The 27359-nt window shown below is 45.1% G+C and overlaps 36 non-coding genes across 36 annotated transcripts; all 36 read left to right on the top strand.

The window, feature by feature from the left end:
• The first annotated feature begins 247 nt into the window (after positions 1–247).
• Positions 248–320, top strand: Trnaa-agc (transfer RNA alanine (anticodon AGC)). Its single transcript has one exon. It is a non-coding gene; the product is annotated as a tRNA-Ala (tRNA).
• An 855-nt stretch (positions 321–1175) lies between these two features.
• Positions 1176–1248, top strand: Trnaa-agc (transfer RNA alanine (anticodon AGC)). Its single transcript has one exon. It is a non-coding gene; the product is annotated as a tRNA-Ala (tRNA).
• A 391-nt stretch (positions 1249–1639) lies between these two features.
• Positions 1640–1712, top strand: Trnaa-agc (transfer RNA alanine (anticodon AGC)). The gene has a single exon. It is a non-coding gene; the product is annotated as a tRNA-Ala (tRNA).
• Positions 1713–2567: 855 nt separating this feature from the next.
• On the top strand, positions 2568–2640 carry Trnaa-agc (transfer RNA alanine (anticodon AGC)). The gene has a single exon. It is a non-coding gene; the product is annotated as a tRNA-Ala (tRNA).
• Positions 2641–3031: 391 nt separating this feature from the next.
• Trnaa-agc (transfer RNA alanine (anticodon AGC)) lies at positions 3032–3104 on the top strand. The gene has a single exon. It is a non-coding gene; the product is annotated as a tRNA-Ala (tRNA).
• Positions 3105–3494: 390 nt separating this feature from the next.
• On the top strand, positions 3495–3567 carry Trnaa-agc (transfer RNA alanine (anticodon AGC)). The gene has a single exon. It is a non-coding gene; the product is annotated as a tRNA-Ala (tRNA).
• Positions 3568–3958: 391 nt separating this feature from the next.
• Positions 3959–4031, top strand: Trnaa-agc (transfer RNA alanine (anticodon AGC)). Its single transcript has one exon. It is a non-coding gene; the product is annotated as a tRNA-Ala (tRNA).
• An 855-nt stretch (positions 4032–4886) lies between these two features.
• Trnaa-agc (transfer RNA alanine (anticodon AGC)) lies at positions 4887–4959 on the top strand. Its single transcript has one exon. It is a non-coding gene; the product is annotated as a tRNA-Ala (tRNA).
• A 391-nt stretch (positions 4960–5350) lies between these two features.
• On the top strand, positions 5351–5423 carry Trnaa-agc (transfer RNA alanine (anticodon AGC)). Its single transcript has one exon. It is a non-coding gene; the product is annotated as a tRNA-Ala (tRNA).
• A 391-nt stretch (positions 5424–5814) lies between these two features.
• Trnaa-agc (transfer RNA alanine (anticodon AGC)) lies at positions 5815–5887 on the top strand. The gene has a single exon. It is a non-coding gene; the product is annotated as a tRNA-Ala (tRNA).
• Positions 5888–7206: 1319 nt separating this feature from the next.
• Trnaa-agc (transfer RNA alanine (anticodon AGC)) lies at positions 7207–7279 on the top strand. Its single transcript has one exon. It is a non-coding gene; the product is annotated as a tRNA-Ala (tRNA).
• A 391-nt stretch (positions 7280–7670) lies between these two features.
• Trnaa-agc (transfer RNA alanine (anticodon AGC)) lies at positions 7671–7743 on the top strand. The gene has a single exon. It is a non-coding gene; the product is annotated as a tRNA-Ala (tRNA).
• Positions 7744–8134: 391 nt separating this feature from the next.
• Positions 8135–8207, top strand: Trnaa-agc (transfer RNA alanine (anticodon AGC)). Its single transcript has one exon. It is a non-coding gene; the product is annotated as a tRNA-Ala (tRNA).
• A 391-nt stretch (positions 8208–8598) lies between these two features.
• Trnaa-agc (transfer RNA alanine (anticodon AGC)) lies at positions 8599–8671 on the top strand. The gene has a single exon. It is a non-coding gene; the product is annotated as a tRNA-Ala (tRNA).
• A 391-nt stretch (positions 8672–9062) lies between these two features.
• Positions 9063–9135, top strand: Trnaa-agc (transfer RNA alanine (anticodon AGC)). The gene has a single exon. It is a non-coding gene; the product is annotated as a tRNA-Ala (tRNA).
• A 391-nt stretch (positions 9136–9526) lies between these two features.
• On the top strand, positions 9527–9599 carry Trnaa-agc (transfer RNA alanine (anticodon AGC)). The gene has a single exon. It is a non-coding gene; the product is annotated as a tRNA-Ala (tRNA).
• Positions 9600–9990: 391 nt separating this feature from the next.
• On the top strand, positions 9991–10063 carry Trnaa-agc (transfer RNA alanine (anticodon AGC)). The gene has a single exon. It is a non-coding gene; the product is annotated as a tRNA-Ala (tRNA).
• A 391-nt stretch (positions 10064–10454) lies between these two features.
• Positions 10455–10527, top strand: Trnaa-agc (transfer RNA alanine (anticodon AGC)). Its single transcript has one exon. It is a non-coding gene; the product is annotated as a tRNA-Ala (tRNA).
• Positions 10528–10918: 391 nt separating this feature from the next.
• Trnaa-agc (transfer RNA alanine (anticodon AGC)) lies at positions 10919–10991 on the top strand. Its single transcript has one exon. It is a non-coding gene; the product is annotated as a tRNA-Ala (tRNA).
• A 391-nt stretch (positions 10992–11382) lies between these two features.
• Positions 11383–11455, top strand: Trnaa-agc (transfer RNA alanine (anticodon AGC)). Its single transcript has one exon. It is a non-coding gene; the product is annotated as a tRNA-Ala (tRNA).
• An 854-nt stretch (positions 11456–12309) lies between these two features.
• On the top strand, positions 12310–12382 carry Trnaa-agc (transfer RNA alanine (anticodon AGC)). The gene has a single exon. It is a non-coding gene; the product is annotated as a tRNA-Ala (tRNA).
• Positions 12383–12773: 391 nt separating this feature from the next.
• On the top strand, positions 12774–12846 carry Trnaa-agc (transfer RNA alanine (anticodon AGC)). The gene has a single exon. It is a non-coding gene; the product is annotated as a tRNA-Ala (tRNA).
• A 391-nt stretch (positions 12847–13237) lies between these two features.
• On the top strand, positions 13238–13310 carry Trnaa-agc (transfer RNA alanine (anticodon AGC)). The gene has a single exon. It is a non-coding gene; the product is annotated as a tRNA-Ala (tRNA).
• Positions 13311–13701: 391 nt separating this feature from the next.
• Positions 13702–13774, top strand: Trnaa-agc (transfer RNA alanine (anticodon AGC)). The gene has a single exon. It is a non-coding gene; the product is annotated as a tRNA-Ala (tRNA).
• A 391-nt stretch (positions 13775–14165) lies between these two features.
• On the top strand, positions 14166–14238 carry Trnaa-agc (transfer RNA alanine (anticodon AGC)). The gene has a single exon. It is a non-coding gene; the product is annotated as a tRNA-Ala (tRNA).
• Positions 14239–14629: 391 nt separating this feature from the next.
• On the top strand, positions 14630–14702 carry Trnaa-agc (transfer RNA alanine (anticodon AGC)). Its single transcript has one exon. It is a non-coding gene; the product is annotated as a tRNA-Ala (tRNA).
• A 391-nt stretch (positions 14703–15093) lies between these two features.
• On the top strand, positions 15094–15166 carry Trnaa-agc (transfer RNA alanine (anticodon AGC)). Its single transcript has one exon. It is a non-coding gene; the product is annotated as a tRNA-Ala (tRNA).
• Positions 15167–16021: 855 nt separating this feature from the next.
• On the top strand, positions 16022–16094 carry Trnaa-agc (transfer RNA alanine (anticodon AGC)). The gene has a single exon. It is a non-coding gene; the product is annotated as a tRNA-Ala (tRNA).
• Positions 16095–16485: 391 nt separating this feature from the next.
• Positions 16486–16558, top strand: Trnaa-agc (transfer RNA alanine (anticodon AGC)). The gene has a single exon. It is a non-coding gene; the product is annotated as a tRNA-Ala (tRNA).
• An 855-nt stretch (positions 16559–17413) lies between these two features.
• Positions 17414–17486, top strand: Trnaa-agc (transfer RNA alanine (anticodon AGC)). The gene has a single exon. It is a non-coding gene; the product is annotated as a tRNA-Ala (tRNA).
• Positions 17487–17877: 391 nt separating this feature from the next.
• Trnaa-agc (transfer RNA alanine (anticodon AGC)) lies at positions 17878–17950 on the top strand. Its single transcript has one exon. It is a non-coding gene; the product is annotated as a tRNA-Ala (tRNA).
• A 1137-nt stretch (positions 17951–19087) lies between these two features.
• On the top strand, positions 19088–19160 carry Trnaa-agc (transfer RNA alanine (anticodon AGC)). Its single transcript has one exon. It is a non-coding gene; the product is annotated as a tRNA-Ala (tRNA).
• Positions 19161–19551: 391 nt separating this feature from the next.
• Positions 19552–19624, top strand: Trnaa-agc (transfer RNA alanine (anticodon AGC)). Its single transcript has one exon. It is a non-coding gene; the product is annotated as a tRNA-Ala (tRNA).
• A 2247-nt stretch (positions 19625–21871) lies between these two features.
• On the top strand, positions 21872–21944 carry Trnaa-agc (transfer RNA alanine (anticodon AGC)). Its single transcript has one exon. It is a non-coding gene; the product is annotated as a tRNA-Ala (tRNA).
• Positions 21945–23263: 1319 nt separating this feature from the next.
• Positions 23264–23336, top strand: Trnaa-agc (transfer RNA alanine (anticodon AGC)). The gene has a single exon. It is a non-coding gene; the product is annotated as a tRNA-Ala (tRNA).
• Positions 23337–23727: 391 nt separating this feature from the next.
• Positions 23728–23800, top strand: Trnaa-agc (transfer RNA alanine (anticodon AGC)). Its single transcript has one exon. It is a non-coding gene; the product is annotated as a tRNA-Ala (tRNA).
• Positions 23801–27359: the final 3559 nt, after the last annotated feature.

Below are 27359 nucleotides of genomic sequence, written 5' to 3' on the forward strand. Positions count from 1 at the left end.
GAAATTACCTTTGTTTGGGGCTCACATATAGACAGTGCATTCACTCGACTCGGTCAGGTTCTAAACACTTCAATTTCTACGCGCACACACACCTACACTGACTCCTCAACCTGAAAGCATGTTTTCACAAAGCTGAAGCAGCGCATCTGTTACCATCATGACAATAACGGTCGGTTATCATGGCGCCAAACGGGTTAATCTGATTGTCAAGAATACAGTTAATGAAGACACACTTTGTAGATCGTCAGGGGAATTAGCTCAAATGGTAGAGCGCTCGCTTAGCATGCGAGAGGTACCGGGATCGATACCCGGATTCTCCAGTACTTTTTGCATGTTATACTTTTGTGCAATCGTGTTCATTTTTGTTCCCTCACAAATGTCATGAAGAGAGGGACTAGCACACATGACAGAAGGCAATTTTTGCAGGTGGGAGACGCTTGCATTGATACCCAGCTTGGGCAAAAGAAGTTACCTTTGTTTGGGGCTCACATATAGACAGTGCATTCACTCGACTCGGTCAGGTTCTAAACACTTCAATTTCTACCCGCACACACACCTACACTGACTCCTCAACCTGAAAGCATGTTTTCACAAAGCTGAAGCAGCGCATCTGTTACCATCATGACAATAACGGTCGGTTATCATGGCGCCAAACGGGTTAATCTGATTGTCAAGAATACAGTTAATGAAGACACACTTTGTAGATCGTCAGGGGAATTAGCTCAAATGGTAGAGCGCTCGCTTAGCATGCGAGAGGTACCGGGATCGATACCCGGATTCTGCAGTAATTTTTGCATGTTATACTTTTGTGCAATCGTGTTCATTTTTGTTCCCTCACAAATGTCATGAAGAGAGGGACTAGCACACATGACAGAAGGCAATTTTTGCAGGTGGGAGACGCTTGCATTGATACCCAGCTTGGGCAAAAGAAATTACCTTTGTTTGGGGCTCACATATAGACAGTGCATTCACTCGACTCGGTCAGGTTCTAAACACTTCAATTTCTACGCGCACACACACCTACACTGACTCCTCAACCTGAAAGCATGTTTTCACAAAGCTGAAGCAGCGCATCTGTTACCATCATGACAATAACGGTCGGTTATCATGGCGCCAAACGGGTTAATCTGATTGTCAAGAATACAGTTAATGAAGACACACTTTGTAGATCGTCAGGGGAATTAGCTCAAATGGTAGAGCGCTCGCTTAGCATGCGAGAGGTACCGGGATCGATACCCGGATTCTCCAGTAATTTTTGCATGTTATACTTTTGTGCAATCGTGTTCATTTTTGTTCCCTCACAAATGTCATGAAGAGAGGGACTAGCACACATGACAGAAGGCAATTTTTGCAGGTGGGAGACGCTTGCATTGATACCCAGCTTGGGCAAAAGAAATTACCTTTGTTTGGGGCTCACATATAGACAGTGCATTCACTCGACTCGGTCAGGTTCTAAACACTTCAATTTCTACGCGCACACACACCTACACTGACTCCTCAACCTGAAAGCATGTTTTCACAAAGCTGAAGCAGCGCATCTGTTACCATCATGACAATAACGGTCGGTTATCATGGCGCCAAACGGGTTAATCTGATTGTCAAGAATACAGTTAATGAAGACACACTTTGTAGATCGTCAGGGGAATTAGCTCAAATGGTAGAGCGCTCGCTTAGCATGCGAGAGGTACCGGGATCGATACCCGGATTCTCCAGTACTTTTTGCATGTTATACTTTTGTGCAATCGTGTTCATTTTTGTTCCCTCACAAATGTCATGAAGAGAGGGACTAGCACACATGACAGAAGGCAATTTTTGCAGGTGGGAGACGCTTGCATTGATACCCAGCTTGGGCAAAAGAAGTTACCTTTGTTTGGGGCTCACATATAGACAGTGCATTCACTCGACTCGGTCAGGTTCTAAACACTTCAATTTCTACCCGCACACACACCTACACTGACTCCTCAACCTGAAAGCATGTTTTCACAAAGCTGAAGCAGCGCATCTGTTACCATCATGACAATAACGGTCGGTTATCATGGCGCCAAACGGGTTAATCTGATTGTCAAGAATACAGTTAATGAAGACACACTTTGTAGATCGTCAGGGGAATTAGCTCAAATGGTAGAGCGCTCGCTTAGCATGCGAGAGGTACCGGGATCGATACCCGGATTCTGCAGTACTTTTTGCATGTTATACTTTTGTGCAATCGTGTTCATTTTTGTTCCCTCACAAATGTCATGAAGAGAGGGACTAGCACACATGAGAGAAGGCAATTTTTGCAGGTGGGAGACGCTTGCATTGATACCCAGCTTGGGCAAAAGAAATTACCTTTGTTTGGGGCTCACATATAGACAGTGCATTCACTGGACTCGGTCAGGTTCTAAACACTTCAATTTCTACGCACACACACACCTACACTGACTCCTCAACCTGAAAGCATGTTTTCACAAAGCTGAAGCAGCGCATCTGTTACCATCATGACAATAACGGTCGGTTATCATGGCGCCAAACGGGTTAATCTGATTGTCAAGAATACAGTTAATGAAGACACACTTTGTAGATCGTCAGGGGAATTAGCTCAAATGGTAGAGCGCTCGCTTAGCATGCGAGAGGTACCGGGATCGATACCCGGATTCTCCAGTAATTTTTGCATGTTATACTTTTGTGCAATCGTGTTCATTTTTGTTCCCTCACAAATGTCATGAAGAGAGGGACTAGCACACATGAGAGAAGGCAATTTTTGCAGGTGGGAGACGCTTGCATTGATACCCAGCTTGGGCAAAAGAAATTACCTTTGTTTGGGGCTCACATATAGACAGTGCATTCACTCGACTCGGTCAGGTTCTAAACACTTCAATTTCTACGCGCACACACACCTACACTGACTCCTCAACCTGAAGGCATGTTTTCACAAAGCTGAAGCAGCGCGTCTGTTACCATCATGACAATAACGGTCGGTTATCATGCCGCCAAACGGGTTAATCTGATTGTCAAGAATACAGTTAATGAAGACACACTTTGTAGATCGTCAGGGGAATTAGCTCAAATGGTAGAGCGCTCGCTTAGCATGCGAGAGGTACCGGGATCGATACCCGGATTCTCCAGTAGTTTTTGCATGTTATACTTTTGTGCAATCGTGTTCACTTTTGTTCCCTCACAAATGTCATGAAGAGAGGGACTAGCACACATGAGAGAAGGCATTTTTTGCAGGTGGGAGACGCTTGCATTGATACCCAGCTTGGGCAAAAGAAATTACCTTTGTTTCGGGTCACATATAGACAGTGCATTCACTCGACTCGGTCAGGTTCTAAACACTTCAATTTCTACGCGCACACACACCTACACTGACTCCTCAACCTGAAAGCATGTTTTCACAAAGCTGAAGCAGCGCATCTGTTACCATCATGACAATAACGGTCGGTTATCATGGCGCCAAACGGGTTAATCTGATTGTCAAGAATACAGTTAATGAAGACACACTTTGTAGATCGTCAGGGGAATTAGCTCAAATGGTAGAGCGCTCGCTTAGCATGCGAGAGGTACCGGGATCGATACCCGGATTCTCCAGTACTTTTTGCATGTTATACTTTTGTGCAATCGTGTTCATTTTTGTTCCCTCACAAATGTCATGAAGAGAGGGACTAGCACACATGACAGAAGGCAATTTTTGCAGGTGGGAGACGCTTGCATTGATACCCAGCTTGGGCAAAAGAAATTACCTTTGTTTGGGGCTCACATATAGACAGTGCATTCACTCGACTCGGTCAGGTTCTAAACACTTCAATTTCTACGCGCACACACACCTACACTGACTCCTCAACCTGAAAGCATGTTTTCACAAAGCTGAAGCAGCGCATCTGTTACCATCATGACAATAACGGTCGGTTATCATGGCGCCAAACGGGTTAATCTGATTGTCAAGAATACAGTTAATGAAGACACACTTTGTAGATCGTCAGGGGAATTAGCTCAAATGGTAGAGCGCTCGCTTAGCATGCGAGAGGTACCGGGATCGATACCCGGATTCTCCAGTACTTTTTGCATGTTATACTTTTGTGCAATCGTGTTCATTTTTGTTCCCTCACAAATGTCATGAAGAGAGGGACTAGCACACATGACAGAAGGCAATTTTTGCAGGTGGGAGACGCTTGCATTGATACCCAGCTTGGGCAAAAGAAGTTACCTTTGTTTGGGGCTCACATATAGACAGTGCATTCACTCGACTCGGTCAGGTTCTAAACACTTCAATTTCTACCCGCACACACACCTACACTGACTCCTCAACCTGAAAGCATGTTTTCACAAAGCTGAAGCAGCGCATCTGTTACCATCATGACAATAACGGTCGGTTATCATGCCGCCAAACGGGTTAATCTGATTGTCAAGAATACAGTTAATGAAGACACACTTTGTAGATCGTCAGGGGAATTAGCTCAAATGGTAGAGCGCTCGCTTAGCATGCGAGAGGTACCGGGATCGATACCCGGATTCTGCAGTACTTTTTTCATGTTATACTTTTGTGCAATCGTGTTCATTTTTGTTCCCTCACAAATGTCATGAAGAGAGGGACTAGCACACATGAGAGAAGGCAATTTTTGCAGGTGGGAGACGCTTGCATTGATACCCAGCTTGGGCAAAAGAAATTACCTTTGTTTGGGGCTCACATATAGACAGTGCATTCACTGGACTCGGTCAGGTTCTAAACACTTCAATTTCTACGCACACACACACCTACACTGACTCCTCAACCTGAAAGCATGTTTTCACAAAGCTGAAGCAGCGCGTCTGTTACCATCATGACAATAACGGTCGGTTATCATGGCGCCAAACGGGTTAATCTGATTGTCAAGAATACAGTTAATGAAGACACACTTTGTAGAACGTCAGGGGAATTAGCTCAAATGGTAGAGCGCTCGCTTAGCATGCGAGAGGTACCGGGATCGATACCCGGATTCTCCAGTTCCTTTTGCATGTTATACTTTTGTGCAATCGTGTTCATTTTTGTTCCCTCACAAATGTCATGAAGAGAGGGACTAGCACACATGAGAGAAGGCAATTTTTGCAGGTGGGAGACGCTTGCATTGATACCCAGCTTGGGCAAAAGAAATTACCTTTGTTTGGGGCTCACATATAGACAGTGCATTCACTCGACTCGGTCAGGTTCTAAACACTTCAATTTCTACGCGCACACACACCTACACTGACTCCTCAACCTGAAAGCATGTTTTCACAAAGCTGAAGCAGCGCGTCTGTTACCATCATGACAATAACGGTCGGTTATCATGGCGCCAAACGGGTTAATCTGATTGTCAAGAATACAGTTAATGAAGACACACTTTGTAGATCGTCAGGGGAATTAGCTCAAATGGTAGAGCGCTCGCTTAGCATGCGAGAGGTACCGGGATCGATACCCGGATTCTCCAGTTCCTTTTGCATGTTATACTTTTGTGCAATCGTGTTCATTTTTGTTCCCTCACAAATGTCATGAAGAGAGGGACTAGCACACATGAGAGAAGGCAATTTTTGCAGGTGGGAGACGCTTGCATTGATACCCAGCTTGGGCAAAAGAAATTATTTTTGTTTGGGGCTCACATATAGACAGTGCATTCACTGGACTCGGTCAGGTTCTAAACACTTCAATTTCTACGCGCACACACACCTACACTGACTCCTCAACCTGAAAGCATGTTTTCACAAAGCTGAAGCAGCGCGTCTGTTACCATCATGACAATAACGGTCGGTTATCATGGCGCCAAACGGGTTAATCTGATTGTCAAGAATACAGTTAATGAAGACACACTTTGTAGAACGTCAGGGGAATTAGCTCAAATGGTAGAGCGCTCGCTTAGCATGCGAGAGGTACCGGGATCGATACCCGGATTCTCCAGTTCCTTTTGCATGTTATACTTTTGTGCAATCGTGTTCATTTTTGTTCCCTCACAAATGTCATGAAGAGAGGGACTAGCACACATGACAGAAGGCAATTTTTGCAGGTGGGAGACGCTTGCATTGATACCCAGCTTGGGCAAAAGAAATTACCTTTGTTTGGGGCTCACATATAGACAGTGCATTCACTCGACTCGGTCAGGTTCTAAACACTTCAATTTCTACGCGCACACACACCTACACTGACTCCTCAACCTGAAAGCATGTTTTCACAAAGCTGAAGCAGCGCATCTGTTACCATCATGACAATAACGGTCGGTTATCATGGCGCCAAACGGGTTAATCTGATTGTCAAGAATACAGTTAATGAAGACACACTTAGTAGATCGTCAGGGGAATTAGCTCAAATGGTAGAGCGCTCGCTTAGCATGCGAGAGGTACCGGGATCGATACCCGGATTCTGCAGTACTTTTTGCATGTTATACTTTTGTGCAATCGTGTTCATTTTTGTTCCCTCACAAATGTCATGAAGAGAGGGACTAGCACACATGACAGAAGGCAATTTTTGCAGGTGGGAGACGCTTGCATTGATACCCAGCTTGGGCAAAAGAAATTACCTTTGTTTGGGGCTCACATATAGACAGTGCATTCACTCGACTCGGTCAGGTTCTAAACACTTCAATTTCTACGCGCACACACACCTACACTGACTCCTCAACCTGAAAGCATGTTTTCACAAAGCTGAAGCAGCGCGTCTGTTACCATCATGACAATAACGGTCGGTTATCATGGCGCCAAACGGGTTAATCTGATTGTCAAGAATACAGTTAATGAAGACACACTTTGTAGAACGTCAGGGGAATTAGCTCAAATGGTAGAGCGCTCGCTTAGCATGCGAGAGGTACCGGGATTGATACCCGGATTCTCCAGTTCTTTTTGCATGTTATACTTTTGTGCAATCGTGTTCATTTTTGTTCCCTCACAAATGTCATGAAGAGAGGGACTAGCACACATGAGAGAAGGCAATTTTTGCAGGTGGGAGACGCTTGCATTGATACCCAGCTTGGGCAAAAGAAATTACCTTTGTTTGGGGCTCACATATAGACAGTGCATTCACTCGACTCGGTCAGGTTCTAAACACTTCAATTTCTACGCGCACACACACCTACACTGACTCCTCAACCTGAAAGCATGTTTTCACAAAGCTGAAGCAGCGCGTCTGTTACCATCATGACAATAACGGTCGGTTATCATGGCGCCAAACGGGTTAATCTGATTGTCAAGAATACAGTTAATGAAGACACACTTTGTAGATCGTCAGGGGAATTAGCTCAAATGGTAGAGCGCTCGCTTAGCATGCGAGAGGTACCGGGATCGATACCCGGATTCTCCAGTTCCTTTTGCATGTTATACTTTTGTGCAATCGTGTTCATTTTTGTTCCCTCACAAATGTCATGAAGAGAGGGACTAGCACACATGAGAGAAGGCAATTTTTGCAGGTGGGAGACGCTTGCATTGATACCCAGCTTGGGCAAAAGAAATTACCTTTGTTTGGGGCTCACATATAGACAGTGCATTCACTGGACTCGGTCAGGTTCTAAACACTTCAATTTCTACGCGCACACACACCTACACTGACTCCTCAACCTGAAAGCATGTTTTCACAAAGCTGAAGCAGCGCGTCTGTTACCATCATGATAATAACGGTCGGTTATCATGGCGCCAAACGGGTTAATCTGATTGTCAAGAATACAGTTAATGAAGACACACTTTGTAGAACGTCAGGGGAATTAGCTCAAATGGTAGAGCGCTCGCTTAGCATGCGAGAGGTACCGGGATCGATACCCGGATTCTCCAGTTCCTTTTGCATGTTATACTTTTGTGCAATCGTGTTCATTTTTGTTCCCTCACAAATGTCATGAAGAGAGGGACTAGCACACATGACAGAAGGCAATTTTTGCAGGTGGGAGACGCTTGCATTGATACCCAGCTTGGGCAAAAGAAATTACCTTTGTTTGGGGCTCACATATAGACAGTGCATTCACTGGACTCGGTCAGGTTCTAAACACTTCAATTTCTACGCGCACACACACCTACACTGACTCCTCAACCTGAAAGCATGTTTTCACAAAGCTGAAGCAGCGCATCTGTTACCATCATGACAATAACGGTCGGTTATCATGCCGCCAAACGGGTTAATCTGATTGTCAAGAATACAGTTAATGAAGACACACTTTGTAGATCGTCAGGGGAATTAGCTCAAATGGTAGAGCGCTCGCTTAGCATGCGAGAGGTACCGGGATCGATACCCGGATTCTCCAGTTCCTTTTGCATGTTATACTTTTGTGCAATCGTGTTCATTTTTGTTCCCTCACAAATGTCATGAAGAGAGGGACTAGCACACATGAGAGAAGGCAATTTTTGCAGGTGGGAGACGCTTGCATTGATACCCAGCTTGGGCAAAAGAAATTACCTTTGTTTGGGGCTCACATATAGACAGTGCATTCACTCGACTCGGTCAGGTTCTAAACACTTCAATTTCTACGCGCACACACACCTACACTGACTCCTCAACCTGAAAGCATGTTTTCACAAAGCTGAAGCAGCGCATCTGTTACCATCATGACAATAACGGTCGGTTATCATGGCGCCAAACGGGTTAATCTGATTGTCAAGAATACAGTTAATGAAGACACACTTTGTAGATCGTCAGGGGAATTAGCTCAAATGGTAGAGCGCTCGCTTAGCATGCGAGAGGTACCGGGATCGATACCCGGATTCTCCAGTTCCTTTTGCATGTTATACTTTTGTGCAATCGTGTTCATTTTTGTTCCCTCACAAATGTCATGAAGAGAGGGACTAGCACACATGAGAGAAGGCAATTTTTGCAGGTGGGAGACGCTTGCATTGATACCCAGCTTGGGCAAAAGAAATTACCTTTGTTTGGGGCTCACATATAGACAGTGCATTCACTCGACTCGGTCAGGTTCTAAACACTTCAATTTCTACGCGCACACACACCTACACTGACTCCTCAACCTGAAAGCATGTTTTCACAAAGCTGAAGCAGCGCGTCTGTTACCATCATGACAATAACGGTCGGTTATCATGGCGCCAAACGGGTTAATCTGATTGTCAAGAATACAGTTAATGAAGACACACTTTGTAGAACGTCAGGGGAATTAGCTCAAATGGTAGAGCGCTCGCTTAGCATGCGAGAGGTACCGGGATCGATACCCGGATTCTCCAGTTCCTTTTGCATGTTATACTTTTGTGCAATCGTGTTCATTTTTGTTCCCTCACAAATGTCATGAAGAGAGGGACTAGCACACATGACAGAAGGCAATTTTTGCAGGTGGGAGACGCTTGCATTGATACCCAGCTTGGGCAAAAGAAATTACCTTTGTTTGGGGCTCACATATAGACAGTGCATTCACTGGACTCGGTCAGGTTCTAAACACTTCAATTTCTACGCGCACACACACCTACACTGACTCCTCAACCTGAAAGCATGTTTTCACAAAGCTGAAGCAGCGCGTCTGTTACCATCATGACAATAACGGTCGGTTATCATGGCGCCAAACGGGTTAATCTGATTGTCAAGAATACAGTTAATGAAGACACACTTTGTAGAACGTCAGGGGAATTAGCTCAAATGGTAGAGCGCTCGCTTAGCATGCGAGAGGTACCGGGATCGATACCCGGATTCTCCAGTTCCTTTTGCATGTTATACTTTTGTGCAATCGTGTTCATTTTTGTTCCCTCACAAATGTCATGAAGAGAGGGACTAGCACACATGAGAGAAGGCAATTTTTGCAGGTGGGAGACGCTTGCATTGATACCCAGCTTGGGCAAAAGAAATTACCTTTGTTTGGGGCTCACATATAGACAGTGCATTCACTCGACTCGGTCAGGTTCTAAACACTTCAATTTCTACGCGCACACACACCTACACTGACTCCTCAACCTGAAAGCATGTTTTCACAAAGCTGAAGCAGCGCATCTGTTACCATCATGACAATAACGGTCGGTTATCATGCCGCCAAACGGGTTAATCTGATTGTCAAGAATACAGTTAATGAAGACACACTTTGTAGATCGTCAGGGGAATTAGCTCAAATGGTAGAGCGCTCGCTTAGCATGCGAGAGGTACCGGGATCGATACCCGGATTCTCCAGTTCCTTTTGCATGTTATACTTTTGTGCAATCGTGTTCATTTTTGTTCCCTCACAAATGTCATGAAGAGAGGGACTAGCACACATGAGAGAAGGCAATTTTTGCAGGTGGGAGACGCTTGCATTGATACCCAGCTTGGGCAAAAGAAATTACCTTTGTTTGGGGCTCACATATAGACAGTGCATTCACTGGACTCGGTCAGGTTCTAAACACTTCAATTTCTACGCGCACACACACCTACACTGACTCCTCAACCTGAAAGCATGTTTTCACAAAGCTGAAGCAGCGCGTCTGTTACCATCATGACAATAACGGTCGGTTATCATGGCGCCAAACGGGTTAATCTGATTGTCAAGAATACAGTTAATGAAGACACACTTTGTAGAACGTCAGGGGAATTAGCTCAAATGGTAGAGCGCTCGCTTAGCATGCGAGAGGTACCGGGATCGATACCCGGATTCTCCAGTTCCTTTTGCATGTTATACTTTTGTGCAATCGTGTTCATTTTTGTTCCCTCACAAATGTCATGAAGAGAGGGACTAGCACACATGAGAGAAGGCAATTTTTGCAGGTGGGAGACGCTTGCATTGATACCCAGCTTGGGCAAAAGAAATTACCTTTGTTTGGGGCTCACATATAGACAGTGCATTCACTGGACTCGGTCAGGTTCTAAACACTTCAATTTCTACGCGCACACACACCTACACTGACTCCTCAACCTGAAAGCATGTTTTCACAAAGCTGAAGCAGCGCATCTGTTACCATCATGACAATAACGGTCGGTTATCATGCCGCCAAACGGGTTAATCTGATTGTCAAGAATACAGTTAATGAAGACACACTTTGTAGATCGTCAGGGGAATTAGCTCAAATGGTAGAGCGCTCGCTTAGCATGCGAGAGGTACCGGGATCGATACCCGGATTCTCCAGTTCCTTTTGCATGTTATACTTTTGTGCAATCGTGTTCATTTTTGTTCCCTCACAAATGTCATGAAGAGAGGGACTAGCACACATGAGAGAAGGCAATTTTTGCAGGTGGGAGACGCTTGCATTGATACCCAGCTTGGGCAAAAGAAATTACCTTTGTTTGGGGCTCACATATAGACAGTGCATTCACTGGACTCGGTCAGGTTCTAAACACTTCAATTTCTACGCGCACACACACCTACACTGACTCCTCAACCTGAAAGCATGTTTTCACAAAGCTGAAGCAGCGCATCTGTTACCATCATGACAATAACGGTCGGTTATCATGGCGCCAAACGGGTTAATCTGATTGTCAAGAATACAGTTAATGAAGACACACTTTGTAGATCGTCAGGGGAATTAGCTCAAATGGTAGAGCGCTCGCTTAGCATGCGAGAGGTACCGGGATCGATACCCGGATTCTCCAGTAATTTTTGCATGTTATACTTTTGTGCAATCGTGTTCATTTTTGTTCCCTCACAAATGTCATGAAAGAGGGACTAGCACACATGACAGAAGGTAATTTTTGCAGGTGGGAGACGCTTGCAGTGATACCCAGCTTGGGCAAAAGAAATTACCTTTGTTTGGGGCTCACATATAGACAGTGCATTCACTGGACTCGGTCAGGTTCTAAACACTTCAATTTCTACGCGCACACACACCTACACTGACTCCTCAACCTGAAAGCATGTTTTCACAAAGCTGAAGCAGCGCATCTGTTACCATCATGACAATAACGGTCGGTTATCATGGCGCCAAACGGGTTAATCTGATTGTCAAGAATACAGTTAATGAAGACACACTTAGTAGATCGTCAGGGGAATTAGCTCAAATGGTAGAGCGCTCGCTTAGCATGCGAGAGGTACCGGGATCGATGCCCGGATTCTCCAGTACTTTTTGCATGTTATACTTTTGTGCAATCGTGTTCATTTTTGTTCCCTCACAAATGTCATGAAGAGAGGGACTAGCACACATGACAGAAGGCAAATTTTGCAGGTGGGAGACGCTTGCATTGATACCCAGCTTGGGCAAAAGAAATTACCTTTGTTTGGGGCTCACATATAGACAGTGCATTCACTGGACTCGGTCAGGTTCTAAACACTTCAATTTCTACGCGCACACACACCTACACTGACTCCTCAACCTGAAAGCATGTTTTCACAAAGCTGAAGCAGCGCATCTGTTACCATCATGACAATAACGGTCGGTTATCATGGCGCCAAACGGGTTAATCTGATTGTCAAGAATACAGTTAATGAAGACACACTTTGTAGATCGTCAGGGGAATTAGCTCAAATGGTAGAGCGCTCGCTTAGCATGCGAGAGGTACCGGGATCGATACCCGGATTCTCCAGTTCCTTTTGCATGGTATACTTTTGTGCAATCGTGTTCATTTTTGTTCCCTCACAAATGTCATGAAGAGAGGGACTAGCACACATGACAGAAGGCAATTTTTGCAGGTGGGAGACGCTTGCATTGATACCCAGCTTGGGCAAAAGAAATTACCTTTGTTTGGGGCTCACATATAGACAGTGCATTCACTGGACTCGGTCAGGTTCTAAACACTTCAATTTCTACGCGCACACACACCTACACTGACTCCTCAACCTGAAAGCATGTTTTCACAAAGCTGAAGCAGCGCGTCTGTTACCATCATGACAATAACGGTCGGTTATCATGGCGCCAAACGGGTTAATCTGATTGTCAAGAATACAGTTAATGAAGACACACTTTGTAGAACGTCAGGGGAATTAGCTCAAATGGTAGAGCGCTCGCTTAGCATGCGAGAGGTACCGGGATCGATACCCGGATTCTCCAGTTCCTTTTGCATGTTATACTTTTGTGCAATCGTGTTCATTTTTGTTCCCTCACAAATGTCATGAAGAGAGGGACTAGCACACATGACAGAAGGCAATTTTTGCAGGTGGGAGACGCTTGCATTGATACCCAGCTTGGGCAAAAGAAATTACCTTTGTTTGGGGCTCACATATAGACAGTGCATTCACTGGACTCGGTCAGGTTCTAAACACTTCAATTTCTACGCGCACACACACCTACACTGACTCCTCAACCTGAAAGCATGTTTTCACAAAGCTGAAGCAGCGCGTCTGTTACCATCATGACAATAACGGTCGGTTATCATGGCGCCAAACGGGTTAATCTGATTGTCAAGAATACAGTTAATGAAGACACACTTTGTAGAACGTCAGGGGAATTAGCTCAAATGGTAGAGCGCTCGCTTAGCATGCGAGAGGTACCGGGATCGATACCCGGATTCTCCAGTTCCTTTTGCATGTTATACTTTTGTGCAATCGTGTTCATTTTTGTTCCCTCACAAATGTCATGAAGAGAGGGACTAGCACACATGAGAGAAGGCAATTTTTGCAGGTGGGAGACGCTTGCATTGATACCCAGCTTGGGGAAAAGAAATTACCTTTGTTTGGGGCTCACATATAGACAGTGCATTCACTCGACTCGGTCAGGTTCTAAACACTTCAATTTCTACGCGCACACACACCTACACTGACTCCTCAACCTGAAAGCATGTTTTCACAAAGCTGAAGCAGCGCATCTGTTACCATCATGACAATAACGGTCGGTTATCATGCCGCCAAACGGGTTAATCTGATTGTCAAGAATACAGTTAATGAAGACACACTTTGTAGATCGTCAGGGGAATTAGCTCAAATGGTAGAGCGCTCGCTTAGCATGCGAGAGGTACCGGGATCGATACCCGGATTCTCCAGTTCCTTTTGCATGTTATACTTTTGTGCAATCGTGTTCATTTTTGTTCCCTCACAAATGTCATGAAGAGAGGGACTAGCACACATGAGAGAAGGCAATTTTTGCAGGTGGGAGACGCTTGCATTGATACCCAGCTTGGGCAAAAGAAATTACCTTTGTTTGGGGCTCACATATAGACAGTGCATTGACTGGACTCGGTCAGGTTCTAAACACTTCAATTTCTACGCGCACACACACCTACACTGACTCCTCAACCTGAAAGCATGTTTTCACAAAGCTGAAGCAGCGCGTCTGTTACCATCATGACAATAACGGTCGGTTATCATGGCGCCAAACGGGTTAATCTGATTGTCAAGAATACAGTTAATGAAGACACACTTTGTAGAACGTCAGGGGAATTAGCTCAAATGGTAGAGCGCTCGCTTAGCATGCGAGAGGTACCGGGATCGATACCCGGATTCTCCAGTTCCTTTTGCATGTTATACTTTTGTGCAATCGTGTTCACTTTTGTTCCCTCACAAATGTCATGAAGAGAGGGACTAGCACACATGAGAGAAGGCAATTTTTGCAGGTGGGAGACGCTTGCATTGATACCCAGCTTGGGCAAAAGAAATTACCTTTGTTTGGGGCTCACATATAGACAGTGCATTCACTCGACTCGGTCAGGTTCTAAACACTTCAATTTCTACGCGCACACACACCTACACTGACTCCTCAACCTGAAAGCATGTTTTCACAAAGCTGAAGCAGCGCATCTGTTACCATCATGACAATAACGGTCGGTTATCATGGCGCCAAACGGGTTAATCTGATTGTCAAGAATACAGTTAATGAAGACACACTTTGTAGATCGTCAGGGGAATTAGCTCAAATGGTAGAGCGCTCGCTTAGCATGCGAGAGGTACCGGGATCGATACCCGGATTCTCCAGTTCCTTTTGCATGTTATACTTTTGTGCAATCGTGTTCATTTTTGTTCCCTCACAAATGTCATGAAGAGAGGGACTAGCACACATGAGAGAAGGCAATTTTTGCAGGTGGGAGACGCTTGCATTGATACCCAGCTTGGGCAAAAGAAATTACCTTTGTTTGGGGCTCACATATAGACAGTGCATTCACTGGACTCGGTCAGGTTCTAAACACTTCAATTTCTACGCGCACACACACCTACACTGACTCCTCAACCTGAAAGCATGTTTTCACAAAGCTGAAGCAGCGCATCTGTTACCATCATGACAATAACGGTCGGTTATCATGGCGCCAAACGGGTTAATCTGATTGTCAAGAATCAAGTTAATGAATACACACTTTGTAGATCGTCAGGGGAATTAGCTCAAATGGTAGAGCGCTCGCTTAGCATGCGAGAGGTACCGGGATCGATACCCGGATTCTCCAGTAATTTTTGCATGTTATACTTTTGTGCAATCGTGTTCATTTTTGTTCCCTCACAAATGTCATGAAGAGAGGGACTAGCACACATGACAGAAGGTAATTTTTGCAGGTGGGAGACGCTTGCATTGATACCCAGCTTGGGCAAAAGAAATTACCTTTGTTTGGGGCTCACATATAGACAGTGCATTCACTCGACTCGGTCAGGTTCTAAACACTTCAATTTCTACGCGCACACACACCTACACTGACTCCTCAACCTGAAAGCATGTTTTCACAAAGCTGAAGCAGCGCATCTGTTACCATCATGACAATAACGGTCGGTTATCATGGCGCCAAACGGGTTAATCTGATTGTCAAGAATACAGTTAATGAAGACACACTTAGTAGATCGTCAGGGGAATTAGCTCAAATGGTAGAGCGCTCGCTTAGCATGCGAGAGGTACCGGGATCGATGCCCGGATTCTCCAGTACTTTTTGCATGTTATACTTTTGTGCAATCGTGTTCATTTTTGTTCCCTCACAAATGTCATGAAGAGAGGGACTAGCACACATGACAGAAGGCAAATTTTGCAGGTGGGAGACGCTTGCATTGATACCCAGCTTGGGCAAAAGAAATTACCTTTGTTTGGGGCTCACATATAGACAGTGCATTCACTGGACTCGGTCAGGTTCTAAACACTTCAATTTCTACGCGCACACACACCTACACTGACTCCTCAACCTGAAAGCATGTTTTCACAAAGCTGAAGCAGCGCATCTGTTACCATCATGACAATAACGGTCGGTTATCATGGCGCCAAACGGGTTAATCTGATTGTCAAGAATACAGTTAATGAAGACACACTTTGTAGATCGTCAGGGGAATTAGCTCAAATGGTAGAGCGCTCGCTTAGCATGCGAGAGGTACCGGGATCGATACCCGGATTCTCCAGTTCCTTTTGCATGGTATACTTTTGTGCAATCGTGTTCATTTTTGTTCCCTCACAAATGTCATGAAGAGAGGGACTAGCACACATGAGAGAAGGCAATTTTTGCAGGTGGGAGACGCTTGCATTGATACCCAGCTTGGGCAAAAGAAATTACCTTTGTTTGGGGCTCACATATAGACAGTGCATTCACTGGACTCGGTCAGGTTCTAAACACTTCAATTTCTACGCGCACACACACCTACACTGACTCCTCAACCTGAAAGCATGTTTTCACAAAGCTGAAGCAGCGCATCTGTTACCATCATGACAATAACGGTCGGTTATCATGGCGCCAAACGGGTTAATCTGATTGTCAAGAATCAAGTTAATGAATACACACTTTGTAGATCGTCAGGGGAATTAGCTCAAATGGTAGAGCGCTCGCTTAGCATGCGAGAGGTACCGGGATCGATACCCGGATTCTCCAGTAATTTTTGCATGTTATACTTTTGTGCAATCGTGTTCATTTTTGTTCCCTCACAAATGTCATGAAGAGAGGGACTAGCACACATGACAGAAGGTAATTTTTGCAGGTGGGAGACGCTTGCATTGATACCCAGCTTGGGCAAAAGAAATTACCTTTGTTTGGGGCTCACATATAGACAGTGCATTCACTCGACTCGGTCAGGTTCTAAACACTTCAATTTCTACGCGCACACACACCTACACTGACTCCTCAACCTGAAAGCATGTTTTCACAAAGCTGAAGCAGCGCATCTGTTACCATCATGACAATAACGGTCGGTTATCATGGCGCCAAACGGGTTAATCTGATTGTCAAGAATACAGTTAATGAAGACACACTTAGTAGATCGTCAGGGGAATTAGCTCAAATGGTAGAGCGCTCGCTTAGCATGCGAGAGGTACCGGGATCGATGCCCGGATTCTCCAGTACTTTTTGCATGTTATACTTTTGTGCAATCGTGTTCATTTTTGTTCCCTCACAAATGTCATGAAGAGAGGGACTAGCACACATGACAGAAGGCAAATTTTGCAGGTGGGAGACGCTTGCATTGATACCCAGCTTGGGCAAAAGAAATTACCTTTGTTTGGGGCTCACATATAGACAGTGCATTCACTGGACTCGGTCAGGTTCTAAACACTTCAATTTCTACGCGCACACACACCTACACTGACTCCTCAACCTGAAAGCATGTTTTCACAAAGCTGAAGCAGCGCATCTGTTACCATCATGACAATAACGGTCGGTTATCATGGCGCCAAACGGGTTAATCTGATTGTCAAGAATACAGTTAATGAAGACACACTTTGTAGATCGTCAGGGGAATTAGCTCAAATGGTAGAGCGCTCGCTTAGCATGCGAGAGGTACCGGGATCGATACCCGGATTCTCCAGTTCCTTTTGCATGGTATACTTTTGTGCAATCGTGTTCATTTTTGTTCCCTCACAAATGTCATGAAGAGAGGGACTAGCACACATGAGAGAAGGCAATTTTTGCAGGTGGGAGACGCTTGCATTGATACCCAGCTTGGGCAAAAGAAATTACCTTTGTTTGGGGCTCACATATAGACAGTGCATTCACTGGACTCGGTCAGGTTCTAAACACTTCAATTTCTACGCGCACACACACCTACACTGACTCCTCAACCTGAAAGCATGTTTTCACAAAGCTGAAGCAGCGCGTCTGTTACCATCATGACAATAACGGTCGGTTATCATGGCGCCAAACGGGTTAATCTGATTGTCAAGAATACAGTTAATGAAGACACACTTTGTAGAACGTCAGGGGAATTAGCTCAAATGGTAGAGCGCTCGCTTAGCATGCGAGAGGTACCGGGATCGATACCCGGATTCTCCAGTTCCTTTTGCATGTTATACTTTTGTGCAATCGTGTTCATTTTTGTTCCCTCACAAATGTCATGAAGAGAGGGACTAGCACACATGAGAGAAGGCAATTTTTGCAGGTGGGAGACGCTTGCATTGATACCCAGCTTGGGCAAAAGAAATTACCTTTGTTTGGGGCTCACATATAGACAGTGCATTCACTGGACTCGGTCAGGTTCTAGTGAGTGAGTGAGTTTAGTTTTACGCCGCACTCAGCAATATTACAGCTATATGGCGGCGGTCTGTAAATAATCGAGTCTGGACCAGACAATCCAGTGATCAACAACATGAGCATCGATCTGCGTAATTGGGAACCGATGACATGTGTCAACCAAGTCAGCGAGCCTGACCACCCGATCCCGTTAGTCGCCTCTTACGACAAGCATAGTCGCCTTTTATGGCAAGCATGGGTTGCTGAAGGCCTATTCTACCCCGGGACCTTCACGATGACGGTCAGGTTCTAAACACTTCAATTTCTACGCGCACACACACCTACACTGACTCCTCAACCTGAAAGCATGTTTTCACAAAGGTGAAGCAGCGCATCTGTTACCATCATGACAATAACGGTCGGTTATCATGGCGCCAAACGGGTTAATCTGATTGTCAAGAATACAGTTAATGAAGACACACTTTGTAGATCGTCAGGGGAATTAGCTCAAATGGTAGAGTGCTCGCTTAGCATGCGAGAGGTACCGGGATCGATACCCGGATTCTCCAGTTCCTTTTGCATGTTATACTTTTGTGCAATCGTGTTCATTTTTGTTCCCTCACAAATGTCATGAAGAGAGGGACTAGCACACATGAGAGAAGGCAATTTTTGCAGGTGGGAGACGCTTGCATTGATACCCAGCTTGGGCAAAAGAAATTACCTTTGTTTGGGGCTCACATATAGACAGTGCATTCACTCGACTCGGTCAGGTTCTAAACACTTCAATTTCTACGCGCACACACACCTACACTGACTCCTCAACCTGAAAGCATGTTTTCACAAAGCTGAAGCAGCGCATCTGTTACCATCATGACAATAACGGTCGGTTATCATGGCGCCAAACGGGTTAATCTGATTGTCAAGAATACAGTTAATGAAGACACACTTTGTAGATCGTCAGGGGAATTAGCTCAAATGGTAGAGCGCTCGCTTAGCATGCGAGAGGTACCGGGATCGATACCCGGATTCTCCAGTTCCTTTTGCATGTTATACTTTTGTGCAATCGTGTTCATTTTTGTTCCCTCACAAATGTCATGAAGAGAGGGACTAGCACACATGAGAGAAGGCAATTTTTGCAGGTGGGAGACGCTTGCATTGATACCCAGCTTGGGCAAAAGAAATTACCTTTGCTTGGGGCTCACATATAGACAGTGCATTCACTGGACTCGGTCAGGTTCTAAACACTTCAATTTCTACGCGCACACACACCTACACTGACTCCTCAACCGGAAAGCATGTTTTCACAAAGCTGAAGCAGCGCATCTGTTACCATCATGACAAAAACGGTCGGTTATCATGGCGCCAAACGGGTTAATCTGATTGTCAAGAATACAGTTAATGAAGACACACTTTGTAGAACGTCAGGGGAATTAGCTCAAATGGTAGAGCGCTCGCTTAGCATGCGAGAGGTACCGGGATCGATACCCGGATTCTCCAGTTCCTTTTGCATGTTATACTTTTGTGCAATCGTGTTCATTTTTGTTCCCTCACAAATGTCATGAAGAGAGGGACTAGCACACATGACAGAAGGCAATTTTTGCAAGTGGGAGACGCTTGCATTGATACCCAGCTTGGGCAAAAGAAATTACCTTTGTTTGGGGCTCACATATAGACAGTGCATTCACTGGACTCGGTCAGGTTCTAAACACTTCAATTTCTACGCGCACACACACCTACACTGACTCCTCAACCTGAAAGCATGTTTTCACAAAGCTGAAGCAGCGCATCTGTTACCATCATGACAATAACGGTCGGTTATCATGGCGCCAAACGGGTTAATCTGATTGTCAAGAATACAGTTAATGAAGACACACTTTGTAGATCGTCAGGGGAATTAGCTCAAATGGTAGAGCGCTCGCTTACCATGCGAGAGGTACCGGGATCGATACCCGGATTCTGCAGTACTTTTTGCATGTTATACTTTTGTGCAATCGTGTTCATTTTTGTTCCCTCACAAATGTCATGAAGAGAGGGACTAGCACACATGACAGAAGGCAATTTGTGCAGGTGGGAGACGCTTGCATTGATACCCAGCTTGGGGAAAAGAAATTACCTTTGTTTGGGGCTCACATATAGACAGTGCATTCACTCGACTCGGTCAGGTTCTAAACACTTCAATTTCTACCCGCACACACACCTACACTGACTCCTCAACCTGAAAGCATGTTTTCACAAAGCTGAAGCAGCGCGTCTGTTACCATCATGACAATAACGGTCGGTTATCATGGCGCCAAACGGGTTAATCTGATTGTCAAGAATACAGTTAATGAAGACACACTTTGTAGATCGTCAGGGGAATTAGCTCAAATGGTAGAGCGCTCGCTTAGCATGCGAGAGGTACCGGGATCGATGCCCGGATTCTGCGGTACTTTTTGCATGTTATACTTTTGTGCAATCGTGTTCATTTTTGTTCCCTCACAAATGTCATGAAGAGAGGGACTAGCACACATGACAGAAGGCAATTTTTGCAGGTGGGAGACGCTTGCATTGATACCCAGCTTGGGGAAAAGAAATTACCTTTGTTTGGGGCTCACATATAGACAGTGCATTCACTGGACTCGGTCAGGTTCTAAACACTTCAATTTCTACGCACACACACACCTACACTGACTCCTCAACCTGAAAGCATGTTTTCACAAAGCTGAAGCAGCGCATCTGTTACCATCATGACAATAACGGTCGGTTATCATGGCGCCAAACGGGTTAATCTGATTGTCAAGAATACAGTTAATGAAGACACACTTTGTAGATCGTCAGGGGAATTAGCTCAAATGGTAGAGCGCTCGCTTAGCATGCGAGAGGTACCGGGATCGATGCCCGGATTCTGCGGTACTTTTTGCATGTTATACTTTTGTGCAATCGTGTTCATTTTTGTTCCCTCACAAATGTCATGAAGAGAGGGACTAGCACACATGACAGAAGGCAATTTTTGCAGGTGGGAGACGCTTGCATTGATACCCAGCTTGGGGAAAAGAAATTACCTTTGTTTGGGGCTCACATATAGACAGTGCATTCACTCGACTCGGTCAGGTTCTAAACACTTCAATTTCTACGCACACACACACCTACACTGACTCCTCAACCTGAAAGCATGTTTTCACAAAGCTGAAGCAGCGCATCTGTTACCATCATGACAATAACGGTCGGTTATCATGGCGCCAAACGGGTTAATCTGATTGTCAAGAATACAGTTAATGAAGACACACTTTGTAGATCGTCAGGGGAATTAGCTCAAATGGTAGAGCGCTCGCTTAGCATGCGAGAGGTACCGGGATCGATACCCGGATTCTACAGTACTTTTTGCATGTTATACTTTTGTGCAATCGTGTTCATTTTTGTTCCCTCACAAATGTCATGAAGAGAGGGACTAGCACACATGACAGAAGGCAATTTTTGCAGGTGGGAGAAGCTTGCACTGATACCCAGCTTGGGCAAAAGAAATTACCTTTGTTTGGGGCTCACATATAGACAGTGCATTCACTGGACTCGGTCAGGTTCTAAACACTTCAATTTCTACGCGCACACACACCTACACTGACTCCTCAACCTGAAAGCATGTTTTCACAAAGCTGAAGCAGCGCATCTGTTACCATCATGACAATAACGGTCGGTTATCATGGCGCCAAACGGGTTAATCTGATTGTCAAGAATACAGTTAATGAAGACACACTTTGTAGATCGTCAGGGGAATTAGCTCAAATGGTAGAGCGCTCGCTTAGCATGCGAGAGGTACCGGGATCGATACCCGGATTCTCCAGTTCCTTTTGCATGTTATACTTTTGTGCAATCGTGTTCATTTTTGTTCCCTCACAAATGTCATGAAGAGAGGGACTAGCACACATGAGAGAAGGCAATTTTTGCAGGTGGGAGACGCTTGCATTGATACCCAGCTTGGGCAAAAGAAATTACCTTTGTTTGGGGCTCACATATAGACAGTGCATTCACTCGACTCGGTCAGGTTCTAAACACTTCAATTTCTACGCACACACACACCTACACTGACTCCTCAACCTGAAAGCATGTTTTCACAAAGCTGAAGCAGCGCATCTGTTACCATCATGACAATAACGGTCGGTTATCATGGCGCCAAACGGGTTAATCTGATTGTCAAGAATACAGTTAATGAAGACACACTTTGTAGATCGTCAGGGGAATTAGCTCAAATGGTAGAGCGCTCGCTTAGCATGCGAGAGGTACCGGGATCGATGCCCGGATTCTGCGGTACTTTTTGCATGTTATACTTTTGTGCAATCGTGTTCATTTTTGTTCCCTCACAAATGTCATGAAGAGAGGGACTAGCACACATGACAGAAGGCAATTTTTGCAGGTGGGAGACGCTTGCATTGATACCCAGCTTGGGGAAAAGAAATTACCTTTGTTTGGGGCTCACATATAGACAGTGCATTCACTGGACTCGGTCAGGTTCTAAACACTTCAATTTCTACGCACACACACACCTACACTGACTCCTCAACCTGAAAGCATGTTTTCACAAAGCTGAAGCAGCGCATCTGTTACCATCATGACAATAACGGTCGGTTATCATGGCGCCAAACGGGTTAATCTGATTGTCAAGAATACAGTTAATGAAGACACACTTTGTAGATCGTCAGGGGAATTAGCTCAAATGGTAGAGCGCTCGCTTAGCATGCGAGAGGTACCGGGATCGATACCCGGATTCTGGAGTACTTTTTGCATGTTATACTTTTGTGCAATCGTGTTCATTTTTGTTCCCTCACAAATGTCATGAAGAGAGGGACTAGCACACATGACAGAAGGCAATTTTTGCAGGTGGGAGACGCTTGCACTGATACCCAGCTTGGGCAAAAGAAATTACCTTTGTTTGGGGCTCACATATAGACAGTGCATTCACTCGACTCGGTCAGGTTCTAAACACTTCAATTTCTACGCACACACACACCTACACTGACTCCTCAACCTGAAAGCATGTTTTCACAAAGCTGAAGCAGCGCATCTGTTACCATCATGACAATAACGGTCGGTTATCATGGCGCCAAACGGGTTAATCTGATTGTCAAGAATACAGTTAATGAAGACACACTTTGTAGATCGTCAGGGGAATTAGCTCAAATGGTAGAGCGCTCGCTTAGCATGCGAGAGGTACCGGGATCGATACCCGGATTCTCCAGTTCCTTTTGCATGTTATACTTTTGTGCAATCGTGTTCATTTTTGTTCCCTCACAAATGTCATGAAGAGAGGGACTAGCACACATGAGAGAAGGCAATTTTTGCAGGTGGGAGACGCTTGCATTGATACCCAGCTTGGGGAAAAGAAATTACCTTTGTTTGGGGCTCACATATAGACAGTGCATTCACTCGACTCGGTCAGGTTCTAAACACTTCAATTTCTACGCGCACACACACCTACACTGACTCCTCAACCTGAAAGCATGTTTTCACAAAGCTGAAGCAGCGCGTCTGTTACCATCATGACAATAACGGTCGGTTATCATGGCGCCAAACGGGTTAATCTGATTGTCAAGAATACAGTTAATGAAGACACACTTTGTAGAACGTCAGGGGAATTAGCTCAAATGGTAGAGCGCTCGCTTAGCATGCGAGAGGTACCGGGATCGATACCCGGATTCTCCAGTTCCTTTTGCATGTTATACTTTTGTGCAATCGTGTTCATTTTTGTTCCCTCACAAATGTCATGAAGAGAGGGACTAGCACACATGAGAGAAGGCAATTTTTGCAGGTGGGAGACGCTTGCATTGATACCCAGCTTGGGCAAAAGAAATTACCTTTGTTTGGGGCTCACATATAGACAGTGCATTCACTGGACTCGGTCAGGTTCTAAACACTTCAATTTCTACGCGCACACACACCTACACTGACTCCTCAACCTGAAAGCATGTTTTCACAAAGCTGAAGCAGCGCGTCTGTTACCATCATGACAATAACGGTCGGTTATCATGGCGCCAAACGGGTTAATCTGATTGTCAAGAATACAGTTAATGAAGACACACTTTGTAGAACGTCAGGGGAATTAGCTCAAATGGTAGAGCGCTCGCTTAGCATGCGAGAGGTACCGGGATCGATACCCGGATTCTGCAGTACTTTTTGCATGTTATACTTTTGTGCAATCGTGTTCATTTTTGTTCCCTCACAAATGTCATGAAGAGAGGGACTAGCACACATGACAGAAGGCAATTTTTGCAGGTGGGAGACGCTTGCATTGATACCCAGCTTGGGCAAAAGAAATTACCTTTGTTTGGGGCTCACATATAGACAGTGCATTCACTGGACTCGGTCAGGTTCTAAACACTTCAATTTCTACGCGCACACACACCTACACTGACTCCTCAACCTGAAAGCATGTTTTCACAAAGCTGAAGCAGCGCATCTGTTACCATCATGACAATAACGGTCGGTTATCATGGCGCCAAACGGGTTAATCTGATTGTCAAGAATACAGTTAATGAAGACACACTTTGTAGATCGTCAGGGGAATTAGCTCAAATGGTAGAGCGCTCGCTTAGCATGCGAGAGGTACCGGGATCGATACCCGGATTCTGCAGTACTTTTTGCATGTTATACTTTTGTGCAATCGTGTTCATTTTTGTTCCCTCACAAATGTCATGAAGAGAGGGACTAGCACACATGACAGAAGGCAATTTGTGCAGGTGGGAGACGCTTGCATTGATACCCAGCTTGGGGAAAAGAAATTACCTTTGTTTGGGGCTCACATATAGACAGTGCATTCACTCGACTCGGTCAGGTTCTAAACACTTCAATTTCTACGCGCACACACACCTACACTGACTCCTCAACCTGAAAGCATGTTTTCACAAAGCTGAAGCAGCGCGTCTGTTACCATCATGACAATAACGGTCGGTTATCATGGCGCCAAACGGGTTAATCTGATTGTCAAGAATACAGTTAATGAAGACACACTTTGTAGATCGTCAGGGGAATTAGCTCAAATGGTAGAGCGCTCGCTTAGCATGCGAGAGGTACCGGGATCGATGCCCGGATTCTGCGGTACTTTTTGCATGTTATACTTTTGTGCAATCGTGTTCATTTTTGTTCCCTCACAAATGTCATGAAGAGAGGGACTAGCACACATGAGAGAAGGCAATTTTTGCAGGTGGGAGACGCTTGCATTGATACCCAGCTTGGGCAAAAGAAATTACCTTTGTTTGGGGCTCACATATAGACAGTGCATTCACTGGACTCGGTCAGGTTCTAAACACTTCAATTTCTACGCGCACACACACCTACACTGACTCCTCAACCTGAAAGCATGTTTTCACAAAGCTGAAGCAGCGCATCTGTTACCATCATGACAATAACGGTCGGTTATCATGGCGCCAAACGGGTTAATCTGATTGTCAAGAATACAGTTAATGAAGACACACTTTGTAGATCGTCAGGGGAATTAGCTCAAATGGTAGAGCGCTCGCTTAGCATGCGAGAGGTACCGGGATCGATACCCGGATTCTGCGGTACTTTTTGCATGTTATACTTTTGTGCAATCGTGTTCATTTTTGTTCCCTCACAAATGTCATGAAGAGAGGGACTAGCACACATGACAGAAGGCAATTTTTGCAGGTGGGAGACGCTTGCATTGATACCCAGCTTGGGCAAAAGAAATTACCTTTGTTTGGGGCTCACATATAGACAGTGCATTCACTGGACTCGGTCAGGTTCTAAACACTTCAATTTCTACGCGCACACACACCTACACTGACTCCTCAACCTGAAAGCATGTTTTCACAAAGCTGAAGCAGCGCATCTGTTACCATCATGACAATAACGGTCGGTTATCATGGCGCCAAACGGGTTAATCTGATTGTCAAGAATACAGTTAATGAAGACACACTTTGTAGATCGTCAGGGGAATTAGCTCAAATGGTAGAGCGCTCGCTTAGCATGCGAGAGGTACCGGGATCGATACCCGGATTCTGCAGTACTTTTTGCATGTTATACTTTTGTGCAATCGTGTTCATTTTTGTTCCCTCACAAATGTCATGAAGAGAGGGACTAGCACACATGACAGAAGGCAATTTGTGCAGGTGGGAGACGCTTGCATTGATACCCAGCTTGGGGAAAAGAAATTACCTTTGTTTGGGGCTCACATATAGACAGTGCATTCACTCGACTCGGTCAGGTTCTAAACACTTCAATTTCTACGCGCACACACACCTACACTGACTCCTCAACCTGAAAGCATGTTTTCACAAAGCTGAAGCAGCGCGTCTGTTACCATCATGACAATAACGGTCGGTTATCATGGCGCCAAACGGGTTAATCTGATTGTCAAGAATACAGTTAATGAAGACACACTTTGTAGATCGTCAGGGGAATTAGCTCAAATGGTAGAGCGCTCGCTTAGCATGCGAGAGGTACCGGGATCGATGCCCGGATTCTGCGGTACTTTTTGCATGTTATACTTTTGTGCAATCGTGTTCATTTTTGTTCCCTCACAAATGTCATGAAGAGAGGGACTAGCACACATGACAGAAGGCAATTTTTGCAGGTGGGAGACGCTTGCATTGATACCCAGCTTGGGGAAAAGAAATTACCTTTGTTTGGGGCTCACATATAGACAGTGCATTCACTCGACTCGGTCAGGTTCTAAACACTTCAATTTCTACGCACACACACACCTACACTGACTCCTCAACCTGAAAGCATGTTTTCACAAAGCTGAAGCAGCGCATCTGTTACCATCATGACAATAACGGTCGGTTATCATGGCGCCAAACGGGTTAATCTGATTGTCAAGAATACAGTTAATGAAGACACACTTTGTAGATCGTCAGGGGAATTAGCTCAAATGGTAGAGCGCTCGCTTAGCATGCGAGAGGTACCGGGATCGATGCCCGGATTCTGCGGTACTTTTTGCATGTTATACTTTTGTGCAATCGTGTTCATTTTTGTTCCCTCACAAATGTCATGAAGAGAGGGACTAGCACACATGACAGAAGGCAATTTTTGCAGGTGGGAGACGCTTGCATTGATACCCAGCTTGGGGAAAAGAAATTACCTTTGTTTGGGGCTCACATATAGACAGTGCATTCACTCGACTCGGTCAGGTTCTAAACACTTCAATTTCTACGCACACACACACCTACACTGACTCCTCAACCTGAAAGCATGTTTTCACAAAGCTGAAGCAGCGCATCTGTTACCATCATGACAATAA

Source organism: Haliotis asinina, chromosome 6 (assembly GCF_037392515.1).
Source record: "Haliotis asinina isolate JCU_RB_2024 chromosome 6, JCU_Hal_asi_v2, whole genome shotgun sequence".
NCBI lineage: Eukaryota > Metazoa > Mollusca > Gastropoda > Lepetellida > Haliotidae > Haliotis > Haliotis asinina.